The 13,775-nt window shown below is 49.7% G+C and overlaps 1 protein-coding gene across 1 annotated transcript in view; it reads left to right on the forward strand.

Moving 5' to 3' along the window:
- Nucleotides 1-13,775, forward strand: part of CPXM2 (carboxypeptidase X (M14 family), member 2) — a 206,882-nt gene that overhangs the window by 13,301 nt on the left and 179,806 nt on the right. The window lies entirely within an intron of this gene.

The raw sequence follows: 13,775 nt of genomic DNA on the forward strand, positions 1-13,775 counted from the left end.
GTCCTTTCTTCTTTCCTTCATTCCTGCGCTGAGCAGCCTCGTGTACAGCCCTTGCAGTCTCTGGGGACTGAGATGGCTCTGACACTCTCAGGCCTAATGGCACCCCTGCCCAGCAAGAAGAGACCCTCAGGGAAGCCTTCCCGTGGGACTCAGGGACCCGAGGGAGTTGGTGGGGGGTGGTGGTGGTGGTGGTGGTGTGCCGGGCACTGTTCTAAAAGTGAGCAAGATGGTGGCTCCAAGCTGGTGGAGGGTGGCTTCCCTGGAGGACGGATTTCTCTGCTGGATCCCAGAGGGTGAGAGTGGAGTGGGTCACCTTGGGTTTTTTCCTGGCTCTTCCCTGGCAGAAGTGCCCCTAGGGCCACTTCCAGGTTCCCGTGTCTCCCCACCTCCAGGCCATCCTGATTGGCCCAGTGCTGGGAGCACCTGGCCTGCTTGGCCCAATCAGACTGGAATGGCACCAGACTCTGGTTCAGATTCCAGCTCCCTGACGGATTGGTTGGTGAGCTTGGGTAGCCAGAACCTGCTCTGTGCCTCAGTTTCCCAGTATGAACACTGGCTTTCAGGAGGATTAGGTAAGATAAAGCATGTGGCACCACACTTGGCGCCTGGTAAATGATGGCACAGGTGCATTCGGAGAATTGGAGGTGTCCTGGGTCCCTAAGGGTGCACCTGGCCCTGGTTCTGATTCTTCCAGAAGCTCAACTTGTCTCTAGTTCCTGAAGTTCATAATCCAACCTGTATTTTTATGATCAGTTCCTCTCTTTGGCGATGGTGATGGTGGAGTTCTGTCACTTGCAGTGATGTCCTAGATCGGAGGGTGGGGGTGTGCAGGGGGTGTGGGCTGTGGGATGCTTTTTAGGGTTCAATGGGCAGGAACAAAGCTGAGCAAGTTTGGGCTCACACCATTTACCTGGAGCGCAGAGTACTGGAAAGGGCAGCGACATCAGGACCAGATTCTGAGTGTCGGGCTTGACACGCGGTAAATGCTCAGTAAGAACTGGCTTCCAGCCAGCTGCGGTCTGCGTTCTAGTGAGCCTCCACATCCCCAGATCAATCTCAAAGACAGATGATCTCCAGGACCATTTCCAGCCAAGAAACTGAGTTCTCGGGGGCAAGTGATATATTTAGTGTATGTGCTGTGCTACATTGGTTCAGTCGTGTCTGACTCTGCAGCCTCATGGACTGCAGCCCGCCAGGCTCCTCTGTCCATGGGATTCTCTAGGCAAGAACACTGGAGTGGGTTGCCATTTCCTTCCCCAATATTTAGTGTATACAAACTATAAAGATATAAGAGTGTATGAGCTGCTTATCTAGACATTCCTGCACAAGCATCATTGAGTTTCATCCTCATATTCTTATGCCCATTTTGTAGATGAGAAAACTGAAGCTCGAGAAGTGAAGTCACTTGCCCAGTAGTAGGTGGCAGAGACATTTGTACCTGGGCTTTCTAACTCCACATCCCTTGGATTTAATCAATATATTCATTTGCTCCTTTGTGACTTGTTTAAATAACAATTATTTTTTCCTTCCAACTGGTGAATAACAAGGTATCAAAGGGGAAGAACTGCTTCCCAGGTGGCTCAATGGTGAAGAATCTGCCTGCCAATGCGGGAGACACTTGTTCCATCCCTCGATTGGGGAAGATCCCCTGCAGAAGGAAATGGCAACCCACTCCAGTTTTCTTGCCCGGGCAATCCCACGGACAGAGAGGCCTGGTGGGCTGCAGTCCACGGTGCTGCAAAGAGTCAGACAGGACTGAGCACGGCATAGCAAAGCAAAGGGGAAGAACTAGTCAATTCATGCAGAAAGGAGAGCCGGCAGGGAGGAAAGGAGCTCGTAATGAAGGGCTGTGTCAGAGGGGAGCTCTGCCAGGGCCATTTCCCCTTAATTGAGAGTGTGTTTGGAAAATACTCCCCTCTCTGCATAATGAAAGACTGGAGAAACTGGCTTATTTTAAGGGACCATGAGCTAATGCATATGCATGCAAACCCTGCTTGTACAAGCTTGTGTTATGTCTCCTTTCCTGTTGTTTTCTCTGGATGTGCCTGCATTTAATATACATAACAAAATGCCTCCATTGTAATCTGTTTCTCATTTAAAGGAAAAAAAGAAAAAAACAACTTAGAAACCCAGTATAGAACCAAAAGCTTTTAACCCAGCAATTCCATAAAAAAAAAATAAAATAAAATTATTAAATAAGGCGGCTAGTCCCCTAAAGAAGAGGGTGTTATGACGGTCCTGGCCAGCTCCCTCTGGGTGCCGCCTTCCCCATACCTCCCCCCTCCCCTGGCTGTTATTACTTGTCGCACAGAGCCTTCTTGGCCTGAGCTCTCAAGTGGGTATTTGCTGTGTGGATACAGAAGAAACGAGCTCTCTCCTTAGAGAGATGCCAACGATCTGACCTTTTGTACCAGAGACCTATCTGGAGAACCATAATCATTCCAGCAGAATTGCTCTCGGGTGATCTCTATGACAGCTTTTTAATCTCCGTGATTACGCGGTTTGATTATCTCTCATAGGTGAACAAGGATGCCATCTCTGAGCTGTTCATTGCCAGTGTGGGAGCCAGTGCCCCGTGGTCCGAGGAGAGGATAGTGTGGCTCCAGCTGAGGCTGTTTCTGCATCTCACTTCAAAGGGATTGAACTGAACACTCAACTTTGATTCTTTCAGCTCTGTTCTTGTTGCTGAGTATTACCCTGACCTTGCTGGGTCCTCTTAAGCCTGCCCTCTTTCCCGCTGGCCAGTGGAGCAGCCAGCATCCACCTGCCCATATTAACCCTCCCCACCCTTGACCCCTCCCAGGGCACTTCTACAGGTGACCTGTAGGCCCTGGGTGAGCAGGGGATGGTGGGCATCGTTTAGGAAAGGCTTGGGCAGAGATGAGCGGTGTGGTGGGGAGGGAACGGGCAGTGGACACTTCCAACAAGAATCTGCCATCTTCCCCAGTGCTGACCTGCCTTTCAGTCTGCCTGATCCAGGGCCCTTGCCCTGACCTCAGTTTCCCTCTGGCTTCCCTCAGCAGTTCCCTCGTGGCCCTCCTGCTGGCTGAGGTGGAAGCATCTGTGACTCCACCTCTGGCTCCTCAAGGGACAGCCCCCACCCCACCTCAAATCTCTGGGCACAATGACTGTCCTCAGGGAGCTCACGGGACAGTCCCCAGGGGCCCCGAGGAGCACAGAGGACCGAATGAGGCAGACAGAGGCAGTCTTCTGGAGGACGAGATGCTGAATTGAGCTTTGAAGGGTGAACGGGAAACACCTGAGTGAGGAAGAAATGGTATGGACCTAACAGAAGCAGAAGATATTAAGAAGAGGTGGCAAGAATACACAGAAGAACAAGAACTGTACAATAAGATCTTCATGACCCAGACAATCATGATGGTGTGATCACTCACCTAGAGCCAGACATCCTGGAATGTGAAGTCAAGTGGGCCTTAGAAAGCATCACTATGAACAAAGCTAGTGGAAGTGATGGAATTCCAGTTGAGTTATTCCAAATCCTAAAAGATGATGCTGTGAAAGTGCTGCACTCAATACGCCATCAGATTTGGAAAACTCAGCAGTGGCCACAGGACTGGAAAAGGCCAGTTTTCATTCCAATACCAAAGAAAGGCAATGTCAAAGAATTCTCAAACTACCGCACGATTGCACTCATCTCACACACTATTGAAGTAATGCTCAAAATTCTCCAAGCCTGGCTACAACAATATGTGAACCGTGAACTTCCAGATATTCAAGCTGGTTTTAGAAAAGGCAGAGGAACCAGAGATCAAATTGCCAACATCCATTGGATCATCGAAAAAGCAAGAGAGTTCCAGAAAAACATCTATTTCTGCTTTGTTGACTATGCCAAAGCCTTTGACTGTGTGGATCACAATAAACTGTGGAAAATTCTGAAAGAGATGGGAATACCAGACCATCTGACCTGCCTCTTGAGAAACCTGTATGCAGGTAAGGAAGCAAAAGTTAGAACTGGACATGGAAAAACAGACTGGTTCCAAATAGGAAAAGGAGTACGTCAAGGCTGTATATTGTCACCCTGCTTATTTAACTTCTATGCAGAGTACATCATGAGAAATCTGGGCTGGATGAAGCACAAGCTGGAATCAAGATTGCCAGGAGAAATATCAATAACCTCAGATATGCAGATGACACCACCCTTATGGAAGCAAGCAAAGAAGAACTGAAGAGCCTCTTGATGAAAGTGAAAGAGGAGAGTGAAAAAGTTGGTTTAAAGCTCAATATTCAGAAAACTAAGATCATGGCATCCAGTCCCATCATCTCATAGCAAATAAATGGGGAAACAGTGGAAACAGTGGCAAATTTTATTTTTCGGGGCTCCAAAATCACTGCAGATGGTGACTGCAGCCATGAAATTAAAAGACACTTACTCCTTGGAAGGAAAGTTATGACCAACCTAGACAGCATATTAAAAAGCAGAGACATTACTTTGCCAACAGAGGTCCATCTAGTCAAGGCTATGGTTTTTCCAGTAGTCATGTATGGATGTAAGAGTTGAACTATTGAAGAAGTCTGAGCGCCAAAGAATTGATGCTTTTGAACTGTGGTGTGGGAGAAGACTCTTTGAGAGTCCCTTGGACTGCAAGGAGATCCAACCAGTCCATTCTGAAGGAGATCAGTCCTGAATATTCATAGGAAGGACTGATGTTGAAGCTGAAACTCCAATACTTTGACCACCTGATGCAAAGAGCTGACTCATTGGAAAAGACCCAGATGCTGGGAAAGATTGAAGGCAGGAGGAGAAGGGGACGACAGAGGATGAGATGGCTGGATGGCATCACCGACTCAGTGGACATGAGTTTGAGTAAAGTCCGGGAGTTGGTGATGGACAGGGAGGCCTGGCGTGCTGCGGTTCATGGGGTCGCAAAGAGTCTGACATGACTGAGGGACTGAACTGCACTGAGTGAGGAAGGGAGGCGGGAAGAGTTCCAGGAGGAAGGGACAGAGCATGGAGAGGTCTAGAGACACACAATCAGAATTCCGAGCTGTTAGACAGAAGACTCCTGTCAAAGATGGCGACAGGTGAAGTCAGAGCGATTTGGGGCCCAAACGCCTTGAAGGTCTCTCTGTGTTAGCCCAGGACTGCAGGGACAGGTGTGTGGGCTGTGCACTGCACCACTGTGGCCACCTGAAGGGCTGTAAGCAGGAGAGAGACCTGGCGGTAAGTGTGGCTGTGGAGCGTGGGATGGGGGAGGCCTGCGAGGAGGCAGGGGCAGCAGGGTTGGGAGCCTTGGTAATTCAGGTGAGGCGTGCTCTCAGCAGCGCTGGAGAAAGTGCGGGGGTGGATTCTGCTGTTGGAGCCTGACAGCATCAGTGCACCAAATAAAGAAAACACCCATCCCTTGTGAAAACCTTCAGTGAACAACAGGCCTGTAAAATTAGCTCCCGTTTGTCATTGCTTCTGCCCCAGGGACTTTCCAGGATTTTTCTCCTCCACAATTTCAATGATGCTTGAAAAAACTTATTTGGCTTATTGCAGATAAAATGCACACTTGGAGGCATTAAAAATTTTTTTTGTTGATGTATAACATGTAAATTACAGATTGTATCAATACGATATAATGATTCACAATATTTAAAGGTTATATTTCATTTATATTATTATAAAATATTGGCTATATTCCCTGTGTTATACAATATATCTTTGTAGCTTGGAGGCATTTCTTTGTTTCAATATCTCTTCCATGCTAAGATTCAATACCTTTTCTCTTTTGTGACTCAGGGTGTTTCATGATTCCTACTACCCTCATGCCATATTGATTCTGGAGCTGCAGGAAAACGTGGATGCTTGAGATGGAAAAAGGCAGCAGAGTTTGGTAGAGTCTGACACCATGAATCTTCCACCCCCCCCCACCCCACACAGGGCTCAGTCCCCCACCTTCAGCACCCAATGGAATAATTTCCTCACCTCCTTTTCTCTCCCAAGGCTGCCCTGGAAACAATCTGCCATGCTTAGTCGTCTACGGACTCGGATGCTCTGCATGGCTGAGAAGTGTTGGGGGCCAGAGTGAGGTACTCCGCCCACGGCAAAGCTCATGAGGAAGGAGGCTCGACATACGCAAAGGCAGGATCGAGCCTCAGGAGTCCCCCTGGAAATCCTCGAGCATCTACCCCCATTAACCAGAGCCTGCCTACTTTACTACTTTGTGCTCTCACCTACACCCCTGACTTTACGGGGGGCTGTCCCCCACCACCTCTTTCGGAAAAGGAGTTAACTTAGAGCTCCAGTTAATAATAATTCCTGGGAGTGATAAGAGTGTTTTAACCTACAAACTCCTCTGAAGGTTCTCTAGCCTGCCTGACAGGCTTGTCCGGCCACATGTGATTGCTCACAGCCTCCCAACTGTGAGAGGCACGAGATGCTTTAAACCTTCTAAAAACAGGTTCCTTAGAAAAGTTAGAAAACCATTAGTATAGGTATAATGGGCTGATTAGAAATTGTATTGGTGAAGGGTTTTTCATTTGTTGAGCCAATGTTTGTTGCTAAGTCTCCACATCCCCTGCCCTTACACACATTAATGAATATATAGAAGAAATAAGTATTAACCTTTGATATTAATCACGTTAGACCTTAGGCTAAGTAAATTCTTTCCTTAACTAAAACCCACTACACCCTCACCCTATAGGAATGTAACTTTATTTGGGTAGTGTCTGTTTTAAGAATAATCACCCCTGGAGAAATAAGTGTCCTGGTTGACTGACTGTTGTCACAAGGAGAGGGTCATAAATTGTCAGCAGGCCCCCCTGGCCAGAAGATGATGTAACACCCCTAAGACCTCTGTATACATTTGTATGAAGCACCTGACTTTGATAAAACTCAAGACTGCTGACCCCGCGTGACTTTTGTATAACATCTCAGTGTATAAAAACAGACTCTGGAAAATAAAGAATTGGGATCAGTTTCTCGAAATACTGGTCTCCCCATGTCACTCTCTCTCACTCTGGTTGAGTCTCCATCTGGAGCGCGGAACCCGCCATGCTTACTAACTATGCCTGGGCTTCTAAGATCCGACCGGGGAGGCCTCAGTGTCTCCTCTCCTTTGGGAGAACGGAAGGACACCTGCGGCCTACGTAAGTGGTGCAAGCTTCTTGTCTTGAAGTTTTATTGGTCTCCCGAGTAAACCAAGCTACTCAGCCTCTTTTCTCCACTGAATTTTCCTACTGAGCTATCCTTATTCTATTACTCTTTATATCTTTAATTAATATCTAATTGAAGCTATTGTATCCTGACCCTCGCCGACACCGTCCCCGCTTCGAATACCCTGGATCAGCCGGGGAGAAGGAGGGACTGGAGTTCCCAAGGGCGATTCAAGAGGTATCAGAGAAGGGAGGAGCGGAAGGGAGGACCCAGTGAGATGTGGGGAAATGAAGGGCTTCTGGCAAAGAAACACAGTTCCTGTGCTGGTGTGACCAAAGAACCAGAATGCCATTCAGATGGAAATACGTGTGGGTGCCTTGGGACTTTCTGTACAAATTTGTGTAAGCGAGTTACTGTCACAACAAAATCCAACAAGTAGTGGTTTAATACAGAGCAGTTCACTTCCTGCTCTCAGCTCAGCGTGGAGGTGGGGAGTGGCTGTCCTCCACGTGGTCACTCAGGGACCCAGACTCCTCGGTCCCAACCCCATCACTCTCCCCAAGGATGAAGAGGAAAGGTCTGGAGAGGAACACGTGGGCGGGTTTTACAGACAGTCCCGGAAATGGCATGCTCGATTCTTGTATTTATTTTTTCACGACTTCATTGAAGTATATTTTATTTATCATAAAATCTGCCCATTTCATTGCTTGTGTCATTGAATGTTTTTTAGTAACTTTAGAACATTTTCACAGCCCCATCCTTAACCCCACATTGGATTTCTTGTATCCATTTAATGTTTCTACCTCACTGTTGTTGTCTAGTCGCTAAGTCATGTCGGACTCTTTCGTGACCCCCATGGACGATCTAGCCCATCAGGCTCCTCTGTCCATGGGATTTCCCAGGCAAGAATACTGGACTGTGTTGCCATCTCCTTCTGCAGGGGATCTTTCCAATGCAGGGATTGAACCCGAGTCTCCTGTGTCTCCTGCGTTGCAGGTGCATACTTTACTACTGAGCTACCAGGGAAGCCCGTTCCCACCCCACACGTAATCACTAATACACTTGGCCTCTCTCTAAACCTGCCTACTCTGAACATTCCGTGTAAATAACATGATACAAGGTGTAGTCTCTGTGTCTGACTTCTCTCACTGAGCATAATGTTTTTCAGGTTCATCCTGATGTAGCTTGGGTAGGTAGTTTGTTCCTTTATAATGTCAAAGAGTAGTCTATTGTATGCCTAGACTGAACCAGGTTCACTTCTGCTCTCTTTCCATTGGTTAGAACTCAAGTCACGTGATCAAATCCCACTGCAAGAGCAGCTGGGAAATGTAGTCCATGTGCCCAGAGGCAGGGAGCCTATTATGGTGAACAGGTAGTAATCTCCACCCAAGCACTCCTTCCTTGACCCCAGTTACCTGATAAAAATCTATAAACACACAAATGCCATGCATGAGTGGTATGTGTGTGTGTTGTCGGGGGAGGGCAGAAACTGCAGAGTCCTGATCTGAACTGTTGCCAGTTCTGTTCCCTTCCACAAGCAACAGAGGGTGTGCTTGGGAGGAGATGGGAGGGGGCACAGACCGTAAATAGAGGTGACCTTGAGGACATTAACGTAACACCTTCCCTGCCTGCCCAGAGGCGTGGACTTCTGGAGGACGAGGGTAAGTGCAGATCTCACCCAGTTCCTGGGAGAAGCATGGGTTACAATTAACGAAATGCACTTGAAATAGCTCGTGAGAGGGACCTGGGGGCCGAGGGTAGGTAGTTCCAAGTCCATCGCTTTTGTGCTCTGGGATTTTCACATCAACAGCCTCTTGTAGATTCTGCTTAACTGTTGATGCAGACGCATCGACAGAGCTCCAAGTCTGGAGGCGTAATTTTTAGAAGAAAATATGAACTCTCCTTGCATTCTTAGAATAGTTGTCAAGGGGGAAATGTCTTCCAGAAAAAGTGTGGTCTTTGCAGGAGGGTGAAAGGAATTGCACTCCCGGGCCTTTCCTGAACGTGATGCTCCTACCAGAAGTCCAGGGTGCAGACTGGTCGGAGGTGCAGCCCAGGAGTTATTTCAGGACACGTCTTGCCCTGGCTCCCTGCAATCCTCAGCAGTGCTTTTCACTTAATATTTTAATCATCTGGCAGAAATGTGGAGGCTGATTCTTTTCATGGAGACAGTGAGTTTCCAAGCCAGAGAATTCTATCACCTTGAATAATAGGCCCAGCCGCCTACGCAGACCCACAGTTGGCCGGCTTCTCCAGGACAGCTGAGTTCCAGCACCTGCTCTGGGAGCCCACAGTCTGGCCTGGGATGCCTGACAGTGGCCAGGCATCCGAATGAGGGAACGAAGTGCTGCCGCTTCCTCCGTTTGGAGGCAAAAGGCTGGAAATGCAGCCAGGACTCTGTTTTCCGGAGGTAAGCGGCAGCAGGGAGAGTTTAGAAAATTCTGCAGATAACTCTGAGGAGCCATCTTCAAATAAGCTCTGCCCTTCTCAGACATATCTGTTGATCTGGGGGGCAGGGGTCAAGAGGGAAAGAGGGTCGGGACCAATTTTGTTGAAATCTTGCAGTCCTTCCCTAGAAAACAACTCAGCTTTCCCATGTCCTGAACAATGGCAAGGTGGGATGCTGGAATTCCATTCCTTGTTCAGGTCCCCATATTTTAAAAGTCCAGAGAGCAGACATGAGTGAGTTTGTGTCAGAGCCAGAAGTAAAATGTGGTAAAATCAAGTGCTTTGAGAGCCCACCTAAGACTTCCGTTTCCATTCTATGGAAGGAGCAGGCATCAAAGATCTAGGTAGAGTCTGCTGTGAACCAGGAAGATCTCCTATGTTCTCAGGTCATCCCACAACCTGCCAGGGGCACACAACTGTGATTCTGCTTTATCAACCAGGTAAGGTGGATTGATCAACCCCCTCGAGGTCACACCACAGGGAAGGGAGAGAATTACAGTTTGAGCCCAGGTCAGCCTCCCACCCAAGCCTGGCTCCACAGTGGCTCAGTGGGTAAAGAATCCACCTGCCATGCAGAAGACACAGGAGACTTGGTTCCATCCCTGGGCTGGGAAGGTCCCCTGGAGGAGGAAGTGGCAACCCACTCCAGTATTTTTGCCTGGAAAATCCCGTGGACAAAGGAGCCTACAAAGGACACTACAGTCCATGGGGGTCACAAGGAATCAGCCCTGACTGAGCGACTAACATCTTCACTTTCACAGCCCCCGGGCCCAGTCGTGGATGAAGTGAGTGATCGTGATGTTTGAACCTTGTGGTCCTGGCATGTGCTGTCATGAGCTCGGGAGCCTTGCAGGATGGCCTCAGATCAAGCAGCAGCAAGTGACCAAGACCTTGGGTGTCTGTAATTAGACCTGCCCCCTCTTCAGTCCTAAGGCAGAAAGGCCTTCTCAGTCATCAGTTGCTCAGACTCTTCTCTGTGGGCCAGCGGGGTCTCTGACTCCTCCATCTGAGCAGACGAGCAGGAGGGTGAAAGTCCTCCAGGCTCGAGGAAGGCTGTGCCTGTCTGGCCAGGTGGCTCTGTGGCACTGGACAGCCTCTCCAACGGCCTCATCCTGGATCTCCACCCACCGGGGCTGTCAGCAATGTCTGGCAACCTGGCTTCAGCCCATTGGCACACACAAAGCCCGACCATGCAGCCAGCCGGGATGTTCTCAAGAGCCTATTGGTTACTTTTCAGACCTAACCTCATCACTCTGCACTTCGGAGAGCTGAAGTGCTGCCCTTGGGGAGGTCCAAGGGGGCGTCTGGCTTTCCTGCAGCCTGTGGCCATCTGAAGATTTATCCCTTGCTGATCACTTAGCCTCAGCAGCTGACAAATCCTTCTGAGCAACGCTGGAGAAGACAGAGTTCCCTGGAGGTATCACTTCCTGATGGGGTCATTATGATGTGGCTGCTGTCATTTGTGACCACCCATTTCTCAGCTTGCCAGGAACTTGGGCATTCCATGCTTTACCCTGTGGCCCCCATAAAAAGATTACTTTTTGAAGGTTAAAGTCACAGATCTCAGAAAATAGAAAATGGACATGTCAAATTAATTTAATTCATCATTTAATGAGGAAATCAATAGTATGTTATAACCAGTTCAAAGAAAAATTAAAAGAGCACACCTAAAGAGGCCAACAAAGGTCCGTCTAGTCAAGGCTATGGTTTTTCCAGTGGTCATGTATGGATGTGAGAGTTGGACTGTGAAGAAAGCTGAGCGCCAAAGAATTGATGCTTTTGAACTGTGGTGTTGGAGAAGACTCTTGAGAGTCCCTTAGACTGCAAGGAGATCCAACCAGTCCATCCTAAAGGAGATCAGTCCTGGGTGTTCATTGGAAGGACTGATGCTGAAGCTGAAACTCCAATACTTTGGCCACCTCATGTAAAGAGCTGACTCATTGGAAAAGACCCAGATGCTGGGAAAGATTGAAGGCAGGAGGAGAAGGGGACGACAGAGGATGAGATGGCTGGATGGCATCACCGACTCAATGGACATGAGTTTGAGTGAACTCCGGGAGTTGGTGATGGACAGGGAGGCCTGGCGTGCTGCGATTCATGGGGTTGCATAGAGCCAGACACGACTGAGCAACTGAACTGAACTGAACTGAACTGAAAGAGGCCTTGAGGAGGCTAGACACAAATTTAGACATTGTTGCAAAACCGGTTGCAAAACCAGTTGATATTCACAGGGCAAGAGTCAGTGGTATTCCTCTGGACAAAATTCACTAGCCGGTGTACAGACAAATCATTTCCATTCTCTAAGTTTTCTACAACTTCCAGAGTTGTCAGTTAGCTCAAAGATAAGAAGAGCAGGCCCCTAGGAATCCAACAACCCAGAAAGGACACCCACTGTCTTGTCTGCCCTCAAATCCTCCCATGTGTGTGCTTATGAATCCTCATCCCAGCTGATGGCAGGTTCACATTTGTCACTGCTTTCTGTCCAAGATAAGTGACCAAGCGAGGTCTTTGGACCCCAAACTCTGGCTTTTGAACTCTTTCGACCTAAGTGGTCCCCCAAGGCAGAGGAAGGTAAAGGATGTCTGAGGTCCTGCCTGCTGCGGGTGTGAGGGTCTTCAGCCTCTGTTCCAAGTCTCTTATTCTGATTCCACGACCACCAAGCCCCAAGCCTGGGCCCAGCTGGCCCTGCCTGTGGAAGGGAAGTGATGCCAGCCGGCTGATCCATCAGCTCCCCGTCTCTGAGCATTTCCCGCAGAGAGCCGGTCACATGGCTCCCAGTCCTGAGGCTGGCTTCCCGGGCAGCGTGGGTCATGTACACTGAGACCATTTCTAGTCTCCGGCACAGGGATTCTCACGGCAGATTGAGAACATCCTCCGTGTTTACCTTCATCTCACTTTCCTGTCTGCCTGGGCTGGAGGGAAGCCGCAATGCCAGCCCCTCTGTGCCTGTGGCCTCTACAACCCTCCAGACGCTGGTCCTCTGCCAGTTTCCGCACCAGGTGCCCGGCTCAGCACGTCACATGTGCAGTCTTGTTTACATGCCAACAATCCTGCAAGTCGGGGTCTATGAGATTAATCCCTGGGTCAGGAAGATCCTTGGAGAAGGAAATGGCAACCCACTCCAGTGTTCTTGCCTGGAAAAATCCCATGGACAGAGGAACCTGGTGGGTTACAGTTCACGGGGTTGCAAAGAGTCAGACATGACTGAAGCGACTCAGCACAATATTTCACTGGCAAGCACTCTGTCTCGTGGTCGCCTGGGCGACAGGGAGCCTGGGAGAGTGAGCACAGGCCCCTAGGAATGCCTTGCTTTTCTCTCCTTATCACTGAGATGAAGAAATGGAGGCCAAGGTAGTTCAAGGCCACCCACAGGTCAGGGGCCGGGGCAGAACTGAATCCAGGTCTGCCTGACTCCAAAGCTGGGCTCCTTCCACACGACACCTCTGAGAGCTGCTGTGTGACCCAGAAGGTCCAAACCCACCAGGACACCCACCCAGAGGAAAGACTTCAGAGCCCACCTGCCCTCTTCCCCCGGGCCCTGCTCTGTGTGCTTTAGTGGTTTGGCTAAACACCTGGGTCTTGTTTCCACCCTCACCCAAGGCAGGCGCAGGTAGAAAACATCACCATGGTAACCCTTGTTTCCAAGGGGCCTCATGTTACTTCTGGAAAAAATGATACCTTGGTTCCCAAGACTTAGCGCCCTGTGGGCCTGCGGGATGAGTTTACTGGGCACCACTGCTGGCAGCTGGCTCAGCGGACACACTTCACGGCTTTCTGTCCCCGTTGTGGTTTCCAGGGAAGCGTGACGTGTTTGCTCCCGGAAAGGAGGGAGCAGGGGAGCCCGGGTGTGTCATCTGCTGTCTGATGAGACGGCTGTCTGATGAGAGGGGCTGGGAGGGCTGGAGCTCTGTCTGGGAGGTGGGGGCACCTGGGCTATGTCCCACCTGTGTCCTCAGTGAGGGTCACCTGGGCTGTGTCCCATCTGCATCCCAGTGCTACTGCCTGTTCATGCTGAAGCCTGGCATGACCCCTCTCCCTTTGCACTGACCCCTGAGACAGAGAATATAGGAGTGGCCTGGAGCATTTGAAAGACGGCTCTGGTCAGCAGCGGCCCTTCCTGGTTCTCTCGTACTGAAGGCCTCTGCCGTGGTGACCTGTTTCCCCTCACCAGGTGCTCACTCTCCCAGGCTCCCTGTCGCCCAGGCGGCCGTGAGACAGAGTGCTTGCC

This window comes from Bison bison, unplaced genomic scaffold (genome assembly GCF_000754665.1).
Source record: "Bison bison bison isolate TAMUID 2011002044 unplaced genomic scaffold, Bison_UMD1.0 scf7180017864456, whole genome shotgun sequence".
NCBI classification, from domain to species: Eukaryota; Metazoa; Chordata; class Mammalia; order Artiodactyla; family Bovidae; genus Bison; species Bison bison.